We start from the raw sequence: 26364 nt of genomic DNA on the forward strand, positions 1-26364 counted from the left end.
CTCCATCTGTGGGCCATTGCTGAAAGCTACTGCTGCAGTTCTGTGCATTCAAATTTTACCAGCTGATTGCCAAAATCAAGCCCAAGAACCATGCATATATATTTTTCATAAATTTTGCTCATATAAATGGGCTCAGAGTACACCTGAGACAAGGGTAGAGTCTCAAATGGCATGTTCACCCCTTGATCAAATCATTTGGCTGTGAAAAGTAATCTAACTAAAATATTCTCCAATTAAGTCATGGGATGCATGGGAGAATTTTTAAAGTATATGTTAAAAAAAAGCTGTTTTTTAATAAGGAGCTGATTTTGATTTCTGATTGTATTTTGGAGCACACAGATTGCTTCAATGGGAGCAAAAAAAAAGGACATAAAAAAATTGTGAGTAGGTATTTAGAAAAGGTGTTTACTAGGGTTCTCATGTATTTTCTCACTAACTCTGGTTGACTCTTGTTTCAACCCTTTAAAAAATGCTTGTTGAGTACCTATCAAGTGCCCTGGACTTAATCTCTGGTTAAAACCCAACAAGGCAAGACACTTTATCATCTATTTCTCAATGACATCTCTATATTCAGCAACAACTCCTCATCAAAATTTCAGTGGAAGGAAAGAAGAATTCCTCTCAGACATGTGTCTAGTTTAAAGGCCAGATAATAATGGCTCGTGTTGATTATCTGTGGCTAAGTGACAAATTACCCCCAAATTTAGTAATTTTAAAACAGTGAAAATATATTATCTCATTGTTTCTGTGGTTTAGGGATTCAGGTCTGCCTAAGAACACTGCCTTTGATGCAGAGTCTCTCTCAAGACCGCAATCAAATTTTACATCAGGGACGTGTCAACCCAAGGCCTAAATAAGGGATGACTCACTCCCAAGCTCACTCACATGACTGTTGGCAGGTCTCAGGGCCTCAGTGCTGTTGGCTGCAGACATCAGTTTTCTGCCACAATAGACTTTCCATTGGGTACTCACAACACGGCTGTTGGCTTCCTTAGAATCAACCTGCAAGAGAAGAGAGAACACACAAGATGGAAGCCACATCTTGTGTAACCTAATGTCTGAAGTGCCATTCCATTACTTTTATAGATTTTTATTGATTAGAAGTTAGTAAGTAGGTCCAGCCCACAGAAAAGGGAAGGGGATTACACCAGGGGATGAAGAGCAGGAGGCAGGAATCTTTGGAGGCCATCTTAGAGGCTGCCTACGATAGCTTCCTACTAAAAAATTTGAGATTCTCATATTGTGATGGTTAATTTTATATTATCAGCTTGGCTAGGTTATGGTAACCAGTTATTTGATGAAACACTAGACTAGGTGTTTCTGTAAAAGTAATTTTTCCATGTTATTAAAATCTGCGATCAGTGGACTTTAAGTAAAGCCAATTACCCTTCATAATGTGGGTGGGTTTCATCAATTAAAGACCTTAAAGAGCAAAAACTGGGGTTTCCAGAAAAAGAAAGAATTTTGCCCCCAGACTGCAGCATAAAAATTCTGCCTGAGTTTCCAGGCTTCAAACTCAAAACTACAACATTACTGTTACCTGAATCTCCAGCCTGATGCTTACCCTACAGATTCCAGTCTGCCTCACGGTCATATGAGTCAATTCAATAAATTAATAAACTGTCTTTCTCTTTTGGTGTCAGATAGGCAGGTAGGTAGATAGATAGATAGATATACATACATTCTGTTTGTTGTGTTTCTCTGGATGACCCTGTCTAATAAATATATAATATGAAAATAATAGTAATATCTGACCTAATTACCACTCAGGATTAGTGTAAGGCTAAAATATAGTTGCATATTAAACAAACATTGTTTTTAGAGTCACAGAGACCTGCGTTCAAAACCCAGCGCTGTCCCTTACATAGTATTTTTCTGACCTTGAGCAAACTTCTTACCTTCCTGGATTTGTATGAATATTTGAGAAAAAGATATGGTATGAAATCATGAGAGAAAAAAATAGCTTGAATATGGTAGTCACTTGATCAAAGTTTGTTTAAAGAATATATATATATGTTACCAAACATAAACTACGTAATTATTATTTTTCATATACTAATTGTTGCTACTACTACTACCATAGTTTGCTATCTCCAAATAGTACAGATTTTATGTGGATAAAAGAAATTAGCACCAGTTCTCTTTTCACTGTTTGAAATGTTTTTCCTACCAACTGGAAACACAAAAATAAACACCAAATTGGGCATTTAGAGGTAGAATAAATAAATCACAGTTAAAAGCAGTCAATTAATCAAACTTTTGTTTTTAAATCAATGTGTTCTCACATTTGTTACCACGTTAATTATTGTGGTAAGGTTTTTCAAAGTTGCTTAGAAGATTCAGCCACATTTCAGTCCAGATGTGTGTTAGCCTTAATATGTTTTATATGTAAATATTGACAATGTTTCTTTGGGGGCATTTTAGCTATCTCATGTTTCTATTCAGCTTAACAGAACATTCATTCACTTTTTCTCACTTAGTGAAAGCAAGCATTAGCTTGTAAATCATGTCATTACATGAAAAAAAAACAATAGAATCAACAGACAATTGGGATTGTGCAAAACTCTTTGTTTAATCTGTCTGGCAGGGGTGAACACCCTACTGGTAGAATATATGTATAATCCTGCCTTAATGAGATCTATTTACTAACTCTGTTATTTATTAATATATATGATTTATTCAAAATTGTTATCAGTATTTCTCAGTGGGTACATTTATGGAGGATCAGTGTAATATTGTGTGGTGCACATATCAATATACTGAGGTTCAAACAATGATTCCACTAACCATGCTTGTAACCATGTGGTGTTAAGTTATTTAACCTCTCTCTGAGCCTTAGTTTTCTCATTTTAGAGTGAATGAGTCAGAATAAAATACTTCTGTGAGCCTGAGAATAATTGAAAACGTCAAATTCTTCATGAGGAAAAAAAATACGTAACAAAATGTTCTAGGCCAAATTATATTACCCCTTGCTTAATTTATCTGTAAGTCATTAATAACTACATGTTGAACAATTAATGGCTTCTTATTTACCAAACTGTCGAGTGAGTCCTCTAGAAAAGCTCCAAGAAAATGAAAAACTAGATAGTTAAATGCAAATCTAAAGGATGAATCACAAAATCACCAGGACCAAATAAATTGTGTAATAATACAATTTAAGCATAAAGTATACAATTTTTCAAGTAATTGTTTTTATTATTATTACTCATAGTTGATTCAAGACTTAAGTAGTTCTAGTAAGCCCTCATTACCTGCCCTTCCATCTTTACTTCTGGTAAGGAGTTTTCAGATCTGAAGTGATTTGATGAAAATAAATGGGAGAAGAGATTATTTAGTTCCAAACTAAAGAATTGGAACTGTGAATTTGCTTTGAAATTATCTCTCTTCTTCATCAGCTGTCAGGGAGATGAGAGCACAGATAGAATGCAGCTGTTTCAGCAACACTCAAAACTGCAGGATGATACTAAGGGACCAAGCACAACCATGCAGCCTTGAAGTACAAATCTTATGTGAAGCACTGGATAATAATCTATAAATCTATTAACACAGAGTTACTGTGCAATGAATTCCAAAACATGTTTCATAACCTCTAACTCTAGTTTTAAGAACTAAAAAAAGGATAAAATTTATTAGAATTTCTCAATCCTGTAGAATCTCTTATAACATTTTCTCACTCTAGCAATTACTCACAGTCTACAGCAGCTTAAGATGGAAGATCTTGAACCACTGGGGTTATTTCTGTCTGCTTACACACTACCCCGAGATGTTGTCCTTTGAGGATGTACCATATCTGTCTCCCTTTCCTCAAAAATGTAACTAACCATCTTCAATATTCTGGTGTACATTAACCATCACGAATAAAAGCAACAGTTAATCAAAAGTGTGGTGCATTGACTTCCATGGGTATATCCAGGAACACAGGTAGTATTATTGAATAGAATCTAATCACTTGCTGGGCCACTTTAGGGTTACTGTGCACCTTAAGATTAGCCCAAACAAATGCAAGTTGCATTTTCTGTCTTTCTTGCCTCCACGGAATAAGCACGTCTGGGCAGTAAGCCCGTAGGACCTTGAACATTCATTTTCTCTGTTTTGGATTTCAGTCTGTGTCACTAAGTCAAGTCAGTGCTCTCCTTGGCATTCAATCTCATATATCCAGGACAGAAAATAAAGAGGAATAGGCTTCGTTTATGTCTCTAACCTTAGATGTGTTCTCTAGTAGAGTTCACCAGAGTACTCTGAATTTGGCTTGTGTTTGCCTAGTCATTAATACAGTGAAAGTTTGTTCTCTATTTGGCTCTTGTTTCCTGGCATATAATCCTTTGTCAGGAAACCCTGAATCGGAGGAAATAAGAAGCATAGAATTCAGGCACCAAATCTTCCTCCTGTGTGTCTAAAATGCCCCTTCCTCAAACTTCCATACTACTTTTATAGGATACTTCTTAAACCTATTTTTTTTAATTCGGTATTATAAATGTTTATAAAAGAAGCTTTATATAAATACTAAAATTATTTCTTATAACTAATAGGTAACAATGAGCCTTACATATGGATTTTGATAGTTAGAACTAAGTTGATAATGATTAAGTACAATTTAATTTTTGGAATGTTCCCAATCCTCTGTGCAACTCACAGAAATTATTTATAGTCAACAGTGTTTCTGAGATAAGTTATTCAACATTATAGGCAAAATAGATGATACTTCTAACTCAATCCTTTTTCTTACACCCTTCAAAATAATTGCCAAATTATTTATTGCCTCTTAATTTTAAAATGTAAAATATAAGCAATAATAATAGTACCATAAATTTGTTTAATACTTCAGTGTAGTCATTTCCAGTCAACAGGCAAAAGATGAATGTTTGCAATGAATTTTCAACTTACAATTAAATGAGAAAAAAATAATAACAAAAATAGGACAAGCAGGTTTCAATTTTGGATCACAAAAGGCCATTTCTCAAATCAAAATAATAAGAAAACAGTGAATAAGGTAAAAAAAATAGAAACTTTAATCTCATCAGAGGGTGGATGTTGATTATGTTAAAAAGGAAAACTTAACTAAATTCCAAAAAGTTATAAACCCTTTCAAGGCGAATCCTGAAAGCTAAGGAGTAAACCCATCATATGTAAGGAGCTTTGCTGGTGTTATGAAAAAGAAGCAAAATATAATGGCCATACATAAATAACATATTGGATATAATTCTGAAGATTCTCAGATTCAGAGCAAATTCCATATATGCTGCCAATTATTTCCAAAAGTGTGCTCACCAATTACACAGTGGCACATCAAAGACCTGAAGTAGGAAGGCAGAAAGAGAGAGAGCATACTGCCATGGCTCAGAAAGCCATGAGCAAAATTAAAGAGCAGAGAGAGAGCTATTCAATAGCCCACAAAACTAACAGGTTAACTGTAAAACAGAGATAACCAGAATCTCACTGAGGTTTATATCTCAATCCTTGCTGAATGGGAGTCTTGAAAATACCCTCAAAAGGTTTAATTTCAAATTCCATTTTGTTCATTGCTGGCATATGGGAACATGACAACTTTTGGATATCAAACTCGTATCGTGCAACCTTGCTATATTTCTTATTAGTTACAAGAGTTTTTTGGTCAATTATTTCGTATTTTTTACAAACACAGTTATGTTATGCACAATCAAAGACATTTTGTATTTTTTCCCAATCTTTCTTTTATATCCTTCTCTAGTCTAATTGTATTGGTGAGTACTTCCAGTATGACATTGAAAAGCAACAGTGAGATGAGATATCCTTTCCTTGAGATAAGACATTCTTTCCTTGTTCCTTATCTTAGCAGAAAAATTCTGACTTTCTCACCATTAAGTATAATGGTGACTATAGGGTTTTTGTACATGCTCATTTTCAAGTTGAAAAGGTTATTTTCTATTCCTTGTTTGCTGAGAGTTTTATCAAGAATGGATGTTAGATTTTGTCAAATATTTTCCCATCTATTCATATAATCATGAATGGATTTTGATAGAACTAAGCTGATTATGATCTAGTACAATTTAACTTTTGGAATGTGCCCAATCCTTTGTGCAACTCATGTAATTTTTTTTCTTTTCAGCCTATTGATGTGAGGAATTACTTAATTGATTTATTGATTTTTAAAACTTTTTAAAAATTAATTTTTAAAATTAATTAATTTTTGAATGTTGAACCAGCCTTGTATACATGAGGTAAATACAACTTTTTCATGGTATATTATCCTTTTTATACATTCTAGAATTAATTTGCTAAGATTTTATTGAGGCTTTTTGCATTTATGTTTATTAGAGGTTTCAGTCTATAGTTTTCTTATAATGGGTTTGTTAGGTTTTGGTATTAGGGTAATGCTGGCCACATAAAATGAGTTAGGAAGCATTCCCTCTACTACCTTCTGGAAGAGATTGTAGAGGGTTGGTATAATTTCATCCTTACATGCTGGATACAATTCACCACTGAACCCATTTGGGCCTAGTGTTTTCTATTTTGGAAGGTTATTAATTATTGATTCAATTTATTTAATTGATATAAATTTATTCATATTTTCTATTTAATTGGTGTGAGTTTTGGTAGATTGTGTCTTTCAAGGAATTATATATAATAATATATAATTATATATTATAAATTATATATTTAATATTAATTATGTATTATAATGTATTATATAATATTCCTTTAAAGTGACAAAAATATTTCTTGAAATATTAAGCAAATATAGCAATATAACATATAACTATATTCTATTATAATGTATTTTATAATATACAATACATTAAATCAATCAATAAATATATATCATAAATTATATATTTAATATTAATTATATTCTTTATTATAATTATATAATATTCCTTTAAAGTGACAAAAATATTTCTTGAACTATTAAGCAAATACAGCAATAGAATATATAACTATATTCTATTATAATGTATTTTATAATATACAATAGATTAAATCAATTATTAATGACTCTCCAAAATAGAAAGCACTAGCCCTAGATGGTTCCACCAGTAAATTTTCCCCAACATTTAAACAAGAAATGATACCAATTCTCTACAATATCTTCCAAAAAATAGAAGCTGAGTAAACACTTTCTAACTCACTCTACAAGGCTAACATAACCCTAATGCCAAAATCAGGTAAAGACATTAAGGAAAGAAAAAGTACAGACTAATATCTCTTGTAAATATAGATTTAAAAGCACACAATACAATATTAACAAATCAATTAGAATATGTTTAAAAGCAACTATACACTAGAAACAAGTGAGATTTATTCTAGGTATGCAAGACTGTTAACATTCAAAAACTGATCCACTGTAATCCATCCCATCAATCTGCTAATGAAGAGGAAAAGCATACAATCATATCGATTAATGCAAAAAAAAAAAAAACCCAGCATGTGACAGAGTCCAGCATCCATTGCTGATAAAAACTTTTAAACTAGGAATAGAGGAGAAATTCCTCACTCAATAAAGAATGTTTGCCAAAAACAAACAAACAAACAAAACACAAAAAAAACCCTACAACTAACATTATACTTAATAGCAAGAAAATTTACATTTTCTTACTAAGAACAGAAACAAACCAAGGTTGCGTTCTCTCACCACTCCTAATTGTAATAGAGGTCCTAACTAATGCAATAAGACAGAAAAGAGAGTAAACATATACAAATTGGGAAGGAAGAAAAATAACTGTCTTGATTCACAGATGACACGGTTGCCTATGTAAAAATTCCTTTAAAAATGACCAAAAAATTTCTGGAACTAATAAGTGAGTATAGCAAGTTTCCAAGATACAAGGTTAATATACAAAGTTAAATTGCCTTTCCATATGCCAGCATTGAACAATGAAAATTTGAAATTTAAAAAGCAGTAACATTATAATATCGCCAAAAAATAAAATACTTAGATATACATATAATAAAATACATACAGCTCTATATGTGAAAAACCATAATACTCTAATGAAAGAACTCAAAGATTTCAATAAGTAGAGAAATATACCATGATCATGGATTTAAACATAATATTGTTAAGATGTCGATTCTTCACAATATGATCCATAAAGACAATGTAATCCCAGTCAAAATCTCAACAAACTATTTTGTAGATCTCTACACACTAATTCTAAAGTTCATGTGGAAAAGCAAAATACCTAGAATGCCAATACAATGCTAAAGAACAAATTTGTAAGACTCACACTATCGAATTTTAAGACTTACTATAAAGCTGCAGTAATCAAAATAGAACTACCTTGTTGAAACAACAGACACACAGACCAATGGAACAGAATAGAGAGCCCAGAAGTAGATCCAGACAAATATAATTAAGTGATCTTTGACAAAGGAGCAAAGGCAGCTCAATGGAGGTAGTCTTTTCAACTAATTGTGCTGAAACAATTAAACAACAACAAACAGAGACCCCACAAGAACAGAACAAAACAAAACAACAACAACTAGAACAAAATCCTATAGCTTTCACAAAAAAATATTTTAAGATAGATCATAGCCTAAATGTAAAACTCAACATTATAAAACTTCTAGAAGAAAACACAAGAGAAAAATCTAAGTGACTTGGGGTTTAGCTATGAGTCTTTACACACAACGCCAAATGTTGAAAAAAGTTAACAAGTTAAAATATATTAAAATTTAAAACTTCTCTGCAAAGTAAACTGTTAAGAAAATATTTTTAAAGCCACAGGTAAGAATAAAGTACTTGCAAAATATCATATCTGGTTTTTAAAAACTTGTTGCTTAAAGTTCTACTCTTACCTTGATTAAAAAAAAAAAAGAAAAAACTGGTTTCTAAAATACATAACAACCCTTAGAACTCAGCAATAAGTAGACGGCTTAACTTTAAAACATGCAAACAACCTGAACAGACACCTCTATAAAGTAAATACATAGATGGAGAATAGCAAATGAAAAGATGATTAGCATAATTTGTCATTAAAAATTGACAATACTAATTGCTGGTGAATACTCAGAGGAGCAGGATCTCACATTCACTGCTGGTGGAAATGCAAAATATTAATAGTTCAGTCACTTTGAAAGACATTTTTCTAGTTTCTTACAAGGCTAAACATAATCTTACCCTTTGATCCAGCCATCATACTCCTAAATATTTAACCAACTGATTTGAAAACTATGTCTACAGAAAATCCTTTATGCAAATCTTTATAGTAGTTTTAATAACCCCAAACTGGAAGCAATTTAAATGTTCTTCAACAGGTGAATGAATAAACAAACTGGGATATCTGCACAAGTGAATATTACTCAGCCATGAGAAGAAATGAGCTACTAAGTAACAAAAAGAGATGGATGAAAATGAAACATTTATTGCCAAATTAAAGAAGCCATTATGAAAAAGCTACATACTGGACTGTTTCATTTATATGGCATTATAGAATTGACAAAATTCTAAAAAGATCAGCTGTCTTTAAGGGTTCCATGAGAGAGAAGAGAGGGTTAAAATGGTGAAGCACAGTGGAGTTTTAAGGGTGGTGAACGTATGCTATATGATACTTTAATATAGGATACATGACACTGCATTTATCAAAACCCATTGAATTTTACAGCACAGAGAGTAAACCTTAATATATGAAACTTTTTTAATCATTTAGAAGGTCAGAACTCCCAGAATGGAATGCAAAAATGTGACAAAACAACCTCACTATATGTATAAAATGTATGATGTATGAAAAAACGTGTGAAATAACAACACTGAGGGAGTTGTGGAAAGAAACACAGGCATAAATAACTTCGGAAATGAATAGAATCTACAAGACTAAAGTAAAAGACACTGTATATAAGTACAATAGTCTAGTTGATAGCTTTTTCCCATAAGAGTATACATTAACAATTCTGATGCCACTACGCATGTATAATGAATTGAGCAATTAAGTAAATGAGTGGCAGATGGTAGGAGCCAGGTTCCTTTCTGATGGAGTAGGAGTTCACAGATAAGTAAGGAAAGAGGCTAAAATGATCCAAGTGGTAATAGATTAGAATTGGAGATATGAACTCATGCTTAGTTTCTTATAGATATATATGCTTCTGTATATAAATATCTAAAGGTACATGTATATAAATGGCTTATTAGACACACTTATATTCCCTTGCTGTGCCAGCTTAAGAGAGCTGGAAGAAATGACACACTCATAGCAGAAGCACAACTGGCACTGAGCTCTCGGTTTGTAATACCATTCACCAACAAAAGGAACCAGGGACCCTTAGACAAATGACTGATTCTCCAACTTGGGTAGGAAATGATGGTAGGAAATGGGATACAAGATGAGCCTGGAGCATGTTGTGCCAGGAAGTAAGTGCTCATAAAAATTATTTCTATAATTACATGGATATATCAAAGGGACACATAAGCCAACTAAAAGAACTGCTAATGGCCAAAACATGAACAATTTGAGCAATAAAATCAAGTAGAAATGGATTATAATTCAAAGTATAAAAATAAATATTCGTAAGTCTATACTGATATAATTATTGAACAAATAAAGATATGAGGAAGAAAAGATAAATTTTCCATGCAGAAGAATTCTAAATCACTTATATGCCTAACTCCCCACTCCTAAAGTGTGTGATATGCATAGTGACTTTCTTCCAAAGAATATGGTCTGGAAATGGGGGAGGTGGGAGAGTAACTTTATGACTTTATTATGGAGAAAACTGGCAAACACTAGCTCAGTCAGTAATAAAGCTTAACACTAAAAAGGATGTTATGTTGATCATGTGTACCCTTGATAGGATGTGAAGAAAATGACATTTTACCTGTGTAATCTTCCTCCCCAAAACCCTTAACTCCAGTCTAATCATAACAATTAGACAAATTTCAATTCTAGTACTGGCATTCTAGAAAATACCAGTACGCCCCAAAACTATCTATGTCATCAAAAGCCAAGAAAGTCTGAGAAACTATTATAGTGAAGGGGAGCTGACAGAGACATAATGAATACACCTAATGTGGTACTCTGGATAAGATCCAGATTATAAAAAGAACATTAGGAAAAAAATAGGGAAATCTGAATAAAGTGCAGACTTTTTAATTAATAATAATAAATCAATATTGGTTCATTAATTATAATAAATGTACCAGTTTGATGTAGGATGTTATTAATAGGGCAAACTGGTTATGGAATATTTGGGAATTCTCTGTACAATATTCAAACTTTTTCTGTTAATCTGTCACTGTTATAAATTAAAAGTATTTTAAAAGGTAAATGAATAAACCGTTAACACCATGTAATTTCCTTAATTTTTAAAATGTTTATCTGATGATGATATCCCAAGACTGAAAATGCCTGTTTTGGACCTTCTGAAGCCTTTCTAGAAGGATTGCCCTCTTTGATATTCATTATAATTCTCTGATCTATCTAAATCACTATTATTATGAGGCCCATTTTAGGGAATAGGAGAATAAAGTCAAGAGACATTATATGCTTCTCTTGAGGGCAATCAGCAAGGAAGTCACAAGACAAATTTCTGACTCTCTTTCCAGTCCTTCTTTAATTACACCATTCTGTTACACACTTCACATCACAACAAATTACTGACCTGTGTATCCTTGTATCATCAGTATTTTATGCAAGGTATAATTAATAATAGATTCAGAAAATAATGTGTACAATAATCTATATTTCATGTTTAGAATTTTAAAAATTTACGACTGAGAGAAGATTTAGAGATAATCTTTTCAGCTCAAGCCCTTCTAGTTGGAAATGAGAAAAATGAAACTCAGAAAGCTGAGCTAATTTTCACAGTGTCATTGCATGAGTAGTATCTGTGCCAGGGATGAAACCCAGTTCTGTCTGATGGTAGAACTTTGGTTCTTTCTTGAATAGTATGCTAGTTGACAGGTTGTGGTACTGGAGAAATTCCTTCATCTATGGCTGAAGAGTTATGAAACAAATTGCTATAATAATTATAACATTTTTTAAAGTTTATGAAAACTTCTAAACAGATGTTGCCTAAAGAGCAAAAATAAAATAAAAATTAATGTAAATAAAGAAGAACAGTTGTAGACAAATACTCTAGGGCATTAGGTAATAGCACATAAAATCTATAACTTTAAACTACTTTTTACTTATAAAAATGGCAATTTTGTATGGCTCAACTAAATAGTAAAACCTCAGGATAAACCTGCTTATCATATTGGTGTGTATATTAAAATGCTACCAATGGCATGAACCCTTATTAATATATTAAAAATGCAACAAAAACAAAAAAATTGACAAATGGGACTTAATCAAACTAAATAACTTCTGCATAGCAAAAGAAACAATCAACAGAGTAAACAGACAACCTACAGAATGGCAGAAAATATTTGCAAACTATGTATCTGACAAAGAGCTAATATCCAGAATCTATAAGGAGCTTAAACAAATATACAAGTAAACCCCAAGTAACCCCATTAAAAAGCAGGCAAAGGCCATAAACAGATACTTCTCAAAAGCAGACATACAAATGACCAACAAACATAAAAAATGCTCAATATTACTAATCATCAGAGAAAAACAAATGAAAACCACAGTGAGATACCATCTCACACAAGTCAGATTGGCTATTGCCAAAGTCAAAAAATAACAAATTTTGACAAGGAGGTGGAAAAAAGGGAATGCTTTTGCATTGATGGTGGGAACATAAATTAGTTCAGCCACTATGGAAAGTAGTTTGAAGATTTCTCAAAGAAATAACAGTGGAAATATTCAACTCAGCAATCCCACTACTGGGTATGCATCCAAAGAAATATAAATCATTCTACCAAAAATACACATGCACTCATGTTTATTGCAGCCCTATTTCCAATAGCAAAGACATAGAATCAACCTAGGTGCCCATCAATGGTAGAGTGAATAAACAAAATGTGGTACATTCGCATCATGGAATACTATGCAGCCATAAAAAAGAATCACAACCTTTCCAGCAACATGGATGCAGCTGGACGCCATTATCCTAAGTGAATTAACTCAGAAACAGAAAATCAAATATTGCATGTCCTCACTTATAAGTGAAAGCTTTTAAAAAGCTGCAAATGGACACAAAGATGGAAACAATAAACACTGGGGTCTCCAAAAGGGAGGAGGGATAGAAGAAGGAGGGTAAGTGTTGAAAAATTACCTATTGAGTACTATGTTCACTATTTTGGTGATGGGTTCAGTGAAAGCCCAAACCCCAGCATTATGCAATATATTCATGCAAGAAACCTGCACATATACCCCCTTAAACTAAATTAGATAAAAATAGTATTCATTTATTCATTTATTAAATATTTATTGAGCAATTTCTATGTATAACATTGAGTTTCATGTTTATAGAATAAAAGATGAATATAATCCAAACCCTGCACTGATGGAGAATGTTAACTTAGCACTAAGATAAAATACGGATAGCATTATTATAAAACAATAGCACCTCTTCATTAATCAGAATGTGAATGGGTCAGAAGTATAGTACAGTCATATGCTGCATAATGACATGTGAGCTAACAATACACCACATATACACCAATGCTGGTACCATAAGATTGTAATACCATATTTTTGTTGTATCTTTTCTATGTTTGCATATGTTTAGATAAACAAATACTTACCATTGTGTTACAATTTCCTACAGCATTCAGTACAATAACATGCTATACAAGTTTGTAACCTATAAGCAATAGGCTATATAACATATAGCCTAGTTGTGTATTAGGCTATACCATCTGGGTTTGTGTAAGTACATTCTATGATGTTCACACAAGGACAAAATCGCCTAATGATGCATTTCTTAGAAAGTATCCCCATCATTAAGCAACACATGATTATATATCCTTACATGCATATCTCATTTTAATTCTCTAATAATCTTCAAGGTTAGAAAAATATTCTTATTTTCCAAATGAGGAAACTGAGTTTCAGAAAAGTAAAAATTCTTCAGACAAGTTACAGGGTTTATAAGTGCCAAAGCCAGTATCTGAACTCAGGCCTACCTGTCTCCAAAACCTATATTAATTCTAGTTAATAATGTTGATAAAATCTTATGCATGGTGAGGTTGTTGAGCAAATAAAATGATTACACTCTACTGCTGAGAAGATAAATTGGGAGACTGTTGGCCAATATCTACCAAAGCTGAATACATGCATACTGTATCACCCAGAAATTCCAAGGTGTATTTTTTATGATCAATTTTGCCATAGGTTAGTCTGTTTTTTTTTTAACCGTTTCAGAAACCAGTTTTTGGCTTTGCTTATTTTCTTCAGTTTATCTTTGTCATTTTTTGTTATATTAACTACTGTTTTTGTTTTCATAACTTTTTTCTTTCCTTTGAGTTTAATCTATCATGCTTTTATCAGTGTGCTGTTGAACACTTTCTAAAATTTCTGTTTTTCTTGCCAGCTAATTTATTTGCCATTAAACTTTTTTCTTACAATAACATTTTGATTACATTCACAGGTAATTGTACTGTTTTATTAATATTCAGTTCTAAGTACTTTCTAATTTCTCTAGGATATCTTCATTGACTTCAGATCAATGTAGAAATGTGTTTTTAAACTTCCAATTGTTTGGGGGTGTATTTTTAGTTAAATTGTTATTGATTTCTAATTTAATTTTGTTATGGTCAAAAAATATAGTCTAAGTAAAAAAGTCAGATACTACAACAGTACAAAAATTTATGTCAGTGACCATCTATGGCTCCTTAATATTAAGAGGAAAGATTGCAAAAACCCTAGAAATTATTTGCTACAGTAGTCAATTTCTGATTTCAAAGTTGGGATGAAGCTTCAGTCTTAGCTGGAGCTCTCTTGAAATTCAGAGCCTGATGCTATCCCTCCCCTGACAAGTTAATGGGTGCAGCACACCAACATGGCACATGTATACATATGTAACAAACCTGCACGTTGTGCACATGTACCCTAAAACTTAAAGTATAATGATAATTTAAAAAAAAGAAAGTCAGAGCCTGAGACCTAAGCATACATGCTTATAGTTTGGGAATATGATCCAAAGGAGCAAGAATACAGGATAGGGAATGTGAAAAAGGAAAGGAAGAAAAGGCAATACAAAAATATGCACTGATTGGCCATCCCCAGGACTTTTATAAGGCTCTTGTAAGGACCTTCATAAGAATCTTTCACTGGAAATTTGTCTCAGAATCATGTGCCTTAGGAGACTAATGTCAAGGAATTTATCTATTGCCTATGCCCCTCTTGGTCAACTGGCATTATCTCCCTGCACTTCCAGCTTGCACATACATAAATGCAGAAGAGATCCTATGATACTAGAAAGCTCCAAGGCAGAATGTGAAAGATGCAAGGTGCAGGTCTGAGCCATGCACTGTCCTATTGCACCTGCAAAAGTCTGGTCAAAACCCTCAATAAAACAAAAGCATTGCTAGAATAAGAGGTATGATCAAGGACATGGAAGTGCCAACAAAAAGATGTGCCTAATATTGCTCCTAAAGCTAACAAAATTTCATTTTGCTTTCCTTTGCCTTTTTTGTGCTTCTGGTCTCCATAGTCCCTTATGAGGAGAAAGGCCAATAAGGCCAAAGGATTTAACTATTCCTACATCCTCTGCCTATAGTCACCTTCTGGAAATTCAGATGAAATCTTGTCATCTCTTTCCTCCCATTTTAAACCACGTAATCATTTTTCATTCTCTTGGAATAAACACAAGACACTTTTGGTGCCTTTCTGCATAAGTTAAACCTCATTTTTCACCAATCTCCCCTTGTCTCTCTGTGCTCCAGTCACACTGGTCTTTTTTCTTTTTTTTAATATATATATTTTTAATTATACTGTAAGTTCTAGGGTACATGTGCACAACATGCAAGTTTGTTACATATGTATACATATGCCATGTTGGTGTGTTGCACCCATTAACTCGTTATTTACATTAGGTATATCTCCTTTTTCTCACCCTACAGAGCTATGTTTCTTTTTCCTCAGTACCTTCATACGTTCTATTTTGTCTTCTCTCTTTACTCATCTTTCAAGTCATATCTCAAATGTCTTAGAATCATCCTCTAAGAATCTGTGTCTGCTTCCACAGACTTCCTCGTGTCCCCCTATTGTTACATGTCTTTACAATCTTTAATACCACTTAAAACTATGCATTTATTTGCATGCTAATATGACCCATGGCTATCGTATCTATTAAACTGTAAGCATGTGAGAGCAGAAAGTTTGAATGTAATTCACCATAAGAAACTTAGTACCTGGAATTGACTATTGTGCACATAAGGAACATAAACATTTGTAGAATCAAACGTTTCTTAGAAAATCATCAATGTTCTCCCTACCCCTATTGAGTGTAATTTGAAGTTCTTGGCCCTTACCATTCAGTAACTTTCTCAGAAACTTCATGCTTTCAGACTGCTTTTGGTTTTGTCCCCTTAAGCATACTTTGTTAATTTGTTTCTCCCTTTAAACCTTTGCTCTCACTGTGTTGCCTCCACACTTGAAATGTCCCTCTATTTTTCTACCCGTCATAATTCTTTCATGCATTGAAGTCCAGCCCACGTTGCTCCTTTCACATTCATAGTAATATTTCTACAGAGCTCCTGAAGCCATTTTTGTTTCGTGTGTGTGTACCTCCAGATTATCAGTTCCAAGGTCTAATAGGCACATCTTATTTCAAAACCTGGAGCAAGAGGTCTTTAGTATGCAGATGAGAGCAAGGGCCATAGTTGTCTTTTTTTAAAACCCTACACAACCACTCTATTGACAAATGCCAATAATAGGTAATAATTGGTAGAAATACTTGATATAGAACAATCGGAGTAAGTCAAACAGAGTTTATGTGATGGTTAATACTGAGTGGTGACTTGACTGGAATGAAGGATGCAAAGTATTAATCCTTGGTGTGTCTGTGAGGGTGTTGCCAAAGGAGATTAACATTTGAGTCAATGGGCTGGGGGAGGCAGACCCACCCTTAATCTGGTGGGCACCATTTAATCAGCTTCCAGGGAATATAAAACAGGCATAAAAACATGAAAAGGAGACACTGGCCTAGCCTCCCAGCCTATATCTTTCTCCCATGCTGGATGCTTCCTGCCCTCAAACATTGGACTCCAGTTTCTTCAGTTTTGGGACTTGGACTGGCTCTCCTTGCTCCTCAGCTTGTAGACAGTCTATTGTGGGACCTTGTGATGGCCTAAGTTAATACTTAATAACTTCTATTTATTATATGTATATAATACATATATTTATGTTATATATACATATAATACATGTTATATATACATATATATGTATTATATGTATATATAAACACCCACATTTATATATACATATATTATATTAATGTATTATTTTTATAATATATTGTATTATAATTATAATATATATAATATATTGTATTATATATTATACATATAAATATATATAATGTATATATTTATATATACATACAATATATGTATATGTAAATTTGAGTTATTAAATATATATATATGTTCTCTAGAAGGACAGAACTAATAGGATATATATATCCTGACTAATACAGTTTACTTACCTGAATTATACAATCTGAAATCAGCATATCAGGATACCCAGCAGAGAAACAGCCAGTGTCCTACAGAGGTGTAGATTTTGAGACCAAAGGCTTGCAGTTTCAGATGACAACGTGTATGAGCAATAATCCCATCAGAACTCTTAGGAGCATAATGGCCACCTTTTTTTACTTAAACTCATATGTATATGTGCAACGACCACCTCATCTTGGCCTGGAGCATCTATCAATCTTTAAGCTCTATAGTTCACAATATCAACATAAGCTACATGGCACATAGCTCTCACACACCACACTCACACACTCCAGGCTATATCAGGCTAGAATAAGAACATTCCAGTGCTGCAGAACCAGAAAAAAAATTATTTTGACAGACATCTCTGGAGAATGATAATGAGCTCCACTATTAAGCTCATTCTATAGATGTGTATTGTTACTGTTATTATTATTATTTTGGATTTTAGTTTCCAGTATCTAAAAGAAGATACACACAAAAATCCATATTTCTTGTTTCTCTTAAAAATTCAGAGGGCAAGAGCGAACATATCTTCCTCAATGGCTATAAATAATTGAGTAGTAACTGTCCTTTTTAGAAGAGAAATGCATGCTCAAATTTCTCCTGTTTCCCGCCATCTACATTTGCATTTCCATGGACAACTGCATTCATTTCTAATACCTACCAGAGTGCTATGGACCTGGGCCCATTTGAATCCCCATCTAAACTGCAAGCTCTTTATGCACAGGGGCCTTCCCTTACTTAGATCAGCTTTCTCTAAGATTGCCTCATGTGTGGTGCTGCCTATAAGGATTGGAAAGAACAGAGTTGTGTAAAGAGCAGTAGGCATAGAGTTCAATTTTCAGTCCTTCCCCTTGGTAGTTTTATGATCCTGGGGATGTTTCCTCATTTATCAAGCAGAATAGCTACAAAACCCATTTGATAGAATTACTGTGAATTAGATAACATTATGCAAAATATAAGAAATATAGTAGGCCCTCAATAGATGCCCATTTATCATTTTTATTTGTACTTGATTGATTGCATAAAACCTGCAAAGAAAAATGAAGCCTAGATCATCAGGTCAGCAAGAGACACATTAAACAGATGGCAAGGCAACAAGGAGATGAGGCATGAGAGAGCAATTTGAAGAAGCCAGGAATGGTGAGGTTTAATCAATATGGAAATGTGGGCACAAAAGGACCTGGATGATGCTGAACACATTTTTATCTCTAATAATGAGGACACAGAGCCACCCTAGCAGGCTGTGCAGATCTCCCAGTCTATTATACTAGAGTTGTTATTGCCCTGTGCTATTCTGTAATTTGCATGGTAAATGAAAGTAGGGTCTGAGACAGGGACACAGAGCCCACTGAGGCTGGTGCACTCTCACAGGCCAGGTGGGCAGGCCCATCTGCACAATAAAATGATAAGACTCATACCCTTCATAGTTGCTTTCCATAAGAACAATAATGGCAAACACACAGTAATTAGTATTGCATTTGTTCAGATATTATCACTCTTGTTGTAATTTGGATTGCTTATGCGAAGGTATATTGAGCATTTGCTATGATTAGGTTCTATGCTAAATGCTTTATGTATTTTTTCTACAATTAATCCTCTGCACAATTCTATACAGTAAGCTGGAACATGTAGTATTATTGTCCTTTTAAAATGAGAAACTAAAATTCATAGGAACTAAATGACTTGGATTTTCTGATGTGGCTGGCAAGTAGTGGAGCCATGACTTGAACCAACGTCTGTCTGATTTCAGAGCCCTTGCTCTTAATCTACTTAAAAGATAAATCTTGTCATCACTGCATCATTAGCATAAGTATCATAACCAACATTATTGTCCAGGGTTATCAAATGCACTCACTGACCTTGACTGGTTCATAGTCTACCAAAGGTGAAAAAATCATGAATATCAATAAAAAGCTATGGCTTTCTTGCCTTCCATGAATATTAATGAGTATATTGTTTTTAGTATATTTTCTGTCCTCCTATCCCTATAAAGGCTGCTAAAAGAATCAGTTAGCCTAAGGACATCAAAAATTAAGATCCAGTGTTTATGTTCCCCACTGCAACACTCCCACCAGTGGTCCTCTAACCTTAACATTAATACTGACAGATAATATATTACTTGGTAACTCAGGTTAGCTAGAGAGTCCTTCCCCCATATCTTCATCCACTGACCCAAGTTCTGTTTTCTAGGGTCTCATGGATCAAATCTAGCTGTGCTGAAATGGGGAGAAAAAGATAAAATAAATAAGCAGAATAAACAAAGGAGAAAAAGATTATATAGGTACAAAAACTAGAGCAATCCCTATAAAACCATTACCTTTTGCAAATCTGACAAAAGCATTGCATTATTAGTGGCCTCCTGTAGGCATTGCTTAGGGCAAGCAAATAGCTGTTTGGATAATTACTTTGAATTGTTCAGTTTTGAAGATTTATTTAGCTTGTCAAAATTGAGTCTGCAATTCAATGTCATTCACTGGTTTTTGCAGTTCTTCCCAAGTACAAGAACTAATGTGCCTGATACTAAGACTATGCCCCCTTCTTGAGCCAATCTTGGCCAAGAAGTGAATCCATCAGTACACATTAATTCATTTACCAACAAATTTATTGATTATTGAGCATGTCCTAGGTACTGTGATAGGTGCTGGGAATAAAGTCAACTTTATTAAACAAAACAAGGTTGAAAGAACAACATTCTTGCCAACACAGGAGTTTACATTTTAGGGGGATAGAATTACAAAATAAAAATCAATATTTAATTTGATAAATGCTACAAAGAAAAATGAAGCATTTAAGAGGACTGAGGCTGACTAGGATGCAATGCTGTTTTACGTGATGTCCTTGGGATCTTTCCTCTGATGAGTCCACATTTGAGCAAAGACTTGCAGAAAGTTAAAGAGAGAAAGTTCTGTGTATCTCCAGACAGAGGGACCAGTAACACACAGTCCCTGAGTTGGGTGTATGCTTGGTAGGGTATTCACAGAATAGGAAGAAGGAAGGAGTGAGCCAAGGGGAGCGTGGTGATAGATAAGAGAAAAGCAGCTGTTAAGGGACAGGGTCCTTATAGTCCAGGGTATTATTATTTTTCAATTTTATTCTGGAAGCCATGGAAAGATTCTGGGCATAGGACAACTGCTCTGGCTGCTGAATACAAATGATTAAAAATATGAAGGAGAGGGGCAGGAATTTCAGTTGAGAAGATTTAGAGCCAAATAAAAGGTGTGGTGACTTGATTATAGGAATGTGGGAAGTGATGGGAAATGGGCATATTTGAGATATACAAGAGAATATGCTGATAGGTTGAATGTTGTATTAATTTTCTAGGACTACCATAACAAAATACCACAGACCAGGTGTCTTTAAACAACAGAAATTTATTTTCTCACAGTTCTGGAGGCTGAAGTTCCAGAGCAAGGTGTCAGCAGGTTTAGTTTCTTCTAAGGCCTCTCTGGCTTATACATGTCTGACTTCTCATTGTGTGTTTACATGGTCATGCCTCTGTGCACAAAATGTTTGTGTCCTAATCTTCTCTCATAAGGACACCAGTCAAGTTGTATTAGAAACCACACACAGGATAAAGGCCCTGTCTCCAAGTATAGTCACATTCTGAGGTACTGGAGGTTAGAACTGCAACATATGAATTTGAAGGGGAGCACAGTTCAGTCCATAACAGATAAAGAACATCAGAGGAAGACAGGACATCAAAAGACTCTAACATTTTTTTTCTTTCCTAAACACTAAGAAGATGGGTGTTGCCATTTACTGAGAAAGGAAGAATAGGGGAATAGCAAGTTTGAAGATAAAAATCAGTGGGAGGTCATATTGAGTAGGCAGTTGGATTTGATGCTGGAATTCAAGGAAAGGCCAGGGATAGAGATACATTAGGGTGTTTGACAGAAAACATGTGGTATTTAAAATGTGAGACAGTTGAAATTGCCTAGAATGTGTTCAGATAGAGAATAAAATAAGCATGTAGACTGAGACCTAAGCCACTCCAATATAGGAAAGTTCTAGAGTAAAGGAGACTGAGGAGTAACCACCGAGGTAGGAGGAGGACCCAGAAAGTGTGTATCTGAGAAGCATAGCTAACAAAATGTTTCAAGATGAAGTCTCAAATATATTACAATTTGCCAATAAGACGAGTAAAATGATAATCAAGGAGAGGCCACTGTATTTTTCTACCTGAAAGTTGTTGTTGACAAATCAATATTGGTGAAGTAGTAAATATGAATTCTTAATTCCTCACATATGGCAAATCAATTCTCCAATTCATTTTGCGATCTCACTCCTGGTATTCAGAGCACATAGGTGGACAGAAATTCTTTGCATATTTACCTGGATTCAGTTTTCTTCTGCCTCCCCCGTGATCAAGTACTCAAGTTCCTCAACTTGATTAGCAAACTGATAGTTCACCTAGCTCTTGCCACCTTATTCCCTCCATGTGATGAAATCAACTGCTCCTTGAGGTTTTGCTCTGAGTCAAATGAATCAGCTAAAACCACAATTTTTCCCTGACCTCAAACTAAGAATCCCAGTTGCTTGCCTAGAACTACCTGTTGCCATTTTAAACACTCTGTATCTGACTATAGATACAATAGAAGATTATTTATCTAGAAAGCCAAGTACAGGAAACATTCAACCACAAATTCTCCTTAAAAAATCTTATTTTCACAATTATCCATCTGATAAATTAAGTCATTTAAAAAATTAAGTCATTACTTGCTATAATGGATAGCACCTGAAGGTGGTTACATCCACCAGGCCATGAATAACTCACTGGTGATGGTGTGGTGGTCCAGTATCTATTACATGGATATGGTGGTATGTTTCATAACAGATCACTGAGATGATTGCATACTGATAACACACAAATTGTGGTTGTTGTTAGTTATTTTATGTTTTGAGCAGTAAAATCTATTTTGGAAAATAAATTGCAATCAGGCAAGTGTACAGAAGTTATATTAATTTTAAACAAGTTGGGCTTAGGAAATGCAATCAGAAAAAAAATTACTTTTTCCTTCCCCACTGTCCATTCAGACATGCCCTGTAGGCCTATTTCAAAACTGCTCTTTTGTTTCTAAATCACAAAACAATAATCATTTGGTAGCTATATGTACAACTAAGTAAAAGAATAAAAGAAAAATCTAGACTTTTTAAGATTTAAAACGTTTGCCCTCCTCCAGCTTAGGCCTGCTTCAGAGGTATGTGTTTGACTTATTTCCAACTTCTGTTAATTTTATTCTCTTTCTCTAATACATTGCTTCTGGTATCATCAGGGTTAAGAACAAAGGAGGGAGAAGAGATTTGGAGGCAGACAAGTTCTAAAAGGTAGAAAGGTGGCAATGGCATGTCATATGCTCACGCCTGGGCTCTCTGGGTTTAAGAGATATTTCACCTGGCTCTTTCTTTCATAGGATGCTTTAGCAGGCTCATCAGAGAAGCCCCATTCAATGGATTGCTTCAGTCTCCTCCTACAGTGCCTGAACATGGATAATACACTTCTCTTTCAAACCCTGGTTGCATGTGGACATTCCTATATATACTCTTTCCTGTTCCCTTGAACAATGTCCCTTTAATATTGCCTCAGGTGCTCACACTTGTGTTTACCAGCTCTTATTCTCTCTCTATCCCCCTTACAAAGACACACCTTTGTTCCTCAGTAAATACACCCTGACTTGTCATTGGTAGAAGCACAGCACAGGTGCTTCTAAAATGTAGCTACCATCTTTCTTTCTGCTGTCAGCTAGGCAACTCCAGCCACAGGTGTTAACTTTCGGACCTCCCAGGCATAGATCCAGTAACAGGCTCTGCATCTTGACAGACTCCAGGGACATGGAATCAACTTCTCCAAGTGGCCACCTTGAAGCCCCTCTCACTTGGCATAAAAAGAAGAGAAGATTGCTAACACTGCTGCCCCATGAGTGCTCCATCTGTGTCCATGTATCATATTAACAATGTTCTTTTAAAAATGCAGTTCGAATTGCCAACAACTCTTTGGCCACTATAATGCCTTTGGAAAACTGAGACTAGAGGTGAACTAAAAGTTGAAAAACTAGTTCTTGATTGCCTGCTAGGTAAGCTCTATTCAGGTAGATTTGTACCTCACTTTGGAATGTGGGAGTATTTGACACCTATTTCACTTATTTTCTTGAGGTTTTAGCAAATAATGACAGAAAATGTCTCATTTTTTGTTTTTTTATTTTTTATTTTTTTATTTTTGTTGGTACATATAGTAGTTGTATATATTTATGGAACACATGAGATGCTTTGATACAAAAAAAAGTTAGAAAGAATGAAGACCTATTGTTTGATAGCAACTGGTAACTATAGTCAATAATAACTGTACATTTTTAAGTAACTAAAAGAGTATAATTGGAATGTTCATAACATAAAGGGGACCCATTCTCCATGATGTGATTATTTCACATGGCATGCCTATAGAAAAGGTCCCATTTTGATGTCTTAATTTAGCATATAAATATATTGCATAAAGAAAATTTTGGGGGGAGGAGGATGTATTAATCCATTTTCATACTGCTATAAAGAACTGAGAGTGGGTAATTTATAAAGAAAAGAGGTTTAACTGACTCACAGATCCACATGACTGGGGAGGCCTCAGGAAACTTACAATCATGGCAAAAGGTGAAGGAGAAGCAAGCACCATATTTACAAGGCAGCAGGAAACAGAGGTTGCGGGGACTGCCACACACTTTTAAACCATCAGATCTTGTGAGAACTCACTCACTATCACAAGAACAACATGGGGGAATCCATGGAAGATCCCATGATCCAATAACATCCCACAAGATCCCTCCCCTGACACATGGGGATTACAATTTCAGATGAGATTTGAGTGGGGTCCAGAGCCAAACCATATCAGAGGACTAATTAGTATATTTAAACTCTAGAAAAATGTTCAGCCAACACTGATCATTGACATTCTAAAGAAAATTCTACTGGCCTTTAAAATATGGCCCAGTTATATAATAGAATACTGCTCAGCAAAAAAGTAAATAACTAGAGATGCATGCAACAACCTTGATCTATCTCAAAAAAAAAAAAAAAACCACTATGCAGAGCAAAAGAAGCCAGCCACAAAATAGGACATATTACCATACCATTTACATGAAACTCTCAAAAACAAAAATCTAAATCATTACTGACAGACAGAAAATCAGTGATCGCTTATAAATGTGAGGGAGTTTCACTGGGTTGAGGTACAAGAATTTTCTTGGTGACAGAAAGGCTTATGGTGGTGAATATATATGTATATGAGTATATAAAGTTATCAAAACTCATCAAACTATAAACATTTAATGGCTTTTTTATTTTATGTAAATTATACTTCAATAAAGTTCATTTTTAAATATATATATAATATACACACGCCCACAAATATATACATATATTTAGAAATTTCTAAATATTAGAAATCAGAAACACTAGAAATATATATTTCTAAATTACATGTATACCTAGCTATATATGCATATTCGTAAATTCAGTGTGAGAGATATATACTCAAACTGTATCATATTTGCCTTTATAGAATTGCTTTCCCTGAATTGTACTATATCTTTATGCTTTGTCATAAAGCTTCCAAAGAACATGGTAAAAAGTAGCCTCATCAACTCAAACTGCATTTTCTGGAGGCATGTTTTCCAGTTAGTTGTTCACCATTTAATACAATATTCTTTCCATGAGGACAAACAAGAGAAATTTCAGCAATATGTGAGCTACTTGCAAACAATGTGTTTGTACCCTATGGACACTGAATCACATAAACGATTATTTTTTTCTCTCCCTGGTTACTTTTTCAAATTGAGAGGTTTGCAACCTATGGGTTTCATGGCATGAACTCTATATATTAACAAAATTTTTTATTTCTCTTATTTCCCCCATTAACATTAAAGTCTCTTGTATTAGCATGATTTATTATTGTAGAAAGGAATAAATAATGTATAGTAAAAAAGATATTCTCAAAAATATCTGTTGAACAAAGAGAAAGACTATAAAGGATAATAAATGCAAACACTCCAATAATTCAACTCTAAATGCTAAAGAACTGCCCAATTGCTTTTGATACATGCAAGACAAAATTTTGCCACAGAATACAGGCATCCATAAAGAGAAACCTGTTTTATGCCATGACTGGAAAGACTCTGTGTCTTGTCTTGCAAATCAAAGGAAATAATTATATAAAAGTCATTTCAATGTTATTAACTGGAGAAATTGGGATTTAAAAAATGCTCATCTCACTGTGTTGATTTAAGCATTAATTAAGATAATGTGTGTACAAGAGCCTGGCAATGCTGGTGTTTTCAAAATAAATTAATGAAATTAAATTATACAAACAACATCTAAGAATACAACAGTTGGTGACATTTATGAAGAAAAAGTAAGGCAAGTAGAGTGTGCACACTACATATTAGACGCTTCTAAGACAATCAGAGCTTGAGATAAAAAAATGCATAACTATATTAGCATTTTCTTCTTCTGGCAATTTTCCTATTGTTATTGTTTTATATTCATTTCTTTTCCAGCTGTTCTCAAGTTCACTAACCATCTTGTTTGTGTTTTATCTTGTCAACACATTTCTCACATCCTCATGCAACTATCCTTCTCAAGCATCCCCAGTAGAAGCTCATATATACAAGCAACATCCTCTTCACATTTTCCTCTTATTTCTAGTTTACTCCCAGCATGGTTTCACAAGGAAAGGAGCAGGATTGCCAAGACTTTCTCCAGCTTTAGTGAAAAAAGCTGTTAAACATGCTCCAATTTGTCTTTCTAGGTCCACAGGAGGTAAAGCCTTTATGTTCATTTACTAGCTCATT

The 26364-nt window shown here is 34.1% G+C and overlaps 1 long non-coding RNA gene across 2 annotated transcripts in view; it reads right to left on the reverse strand.

Moving 5' to 3' along the window:
- The window catches only part of LOC109028768 (uncharacterized), a 363275-nt gene that overhangs the window by 246918 nt on the left and 89993 nt on the right, over positions 1–26364 (reverse strand). For both annotated transcript variants that reach the window (XR_010135401.1, XR_002007744.3), the window contains exon 2: positions 886–1002. This is a non-coding gene — a long non-coding RNA (uncharacterized lncRNA). The remainder of the gene's footprint in view (positions 1–885; positions 1003–26364) is intronic.

This window comes from Gorilla gorilla, chromosome 9, assembly GCF_029281585.2.
Source record: "Gorilla gorilla gorilla isolate KB3781 chromosome 9, NHGRI_mGorGor1-v2.1_pri, whole genome shotgun sequence".
Classification (NCBI taxonomy): domain Eukaryota; kingdom Metazoa; phylum Chordata; class Mammalia; order Primates; family Hominidae; genus Gorilla; species Gorilla gorilla.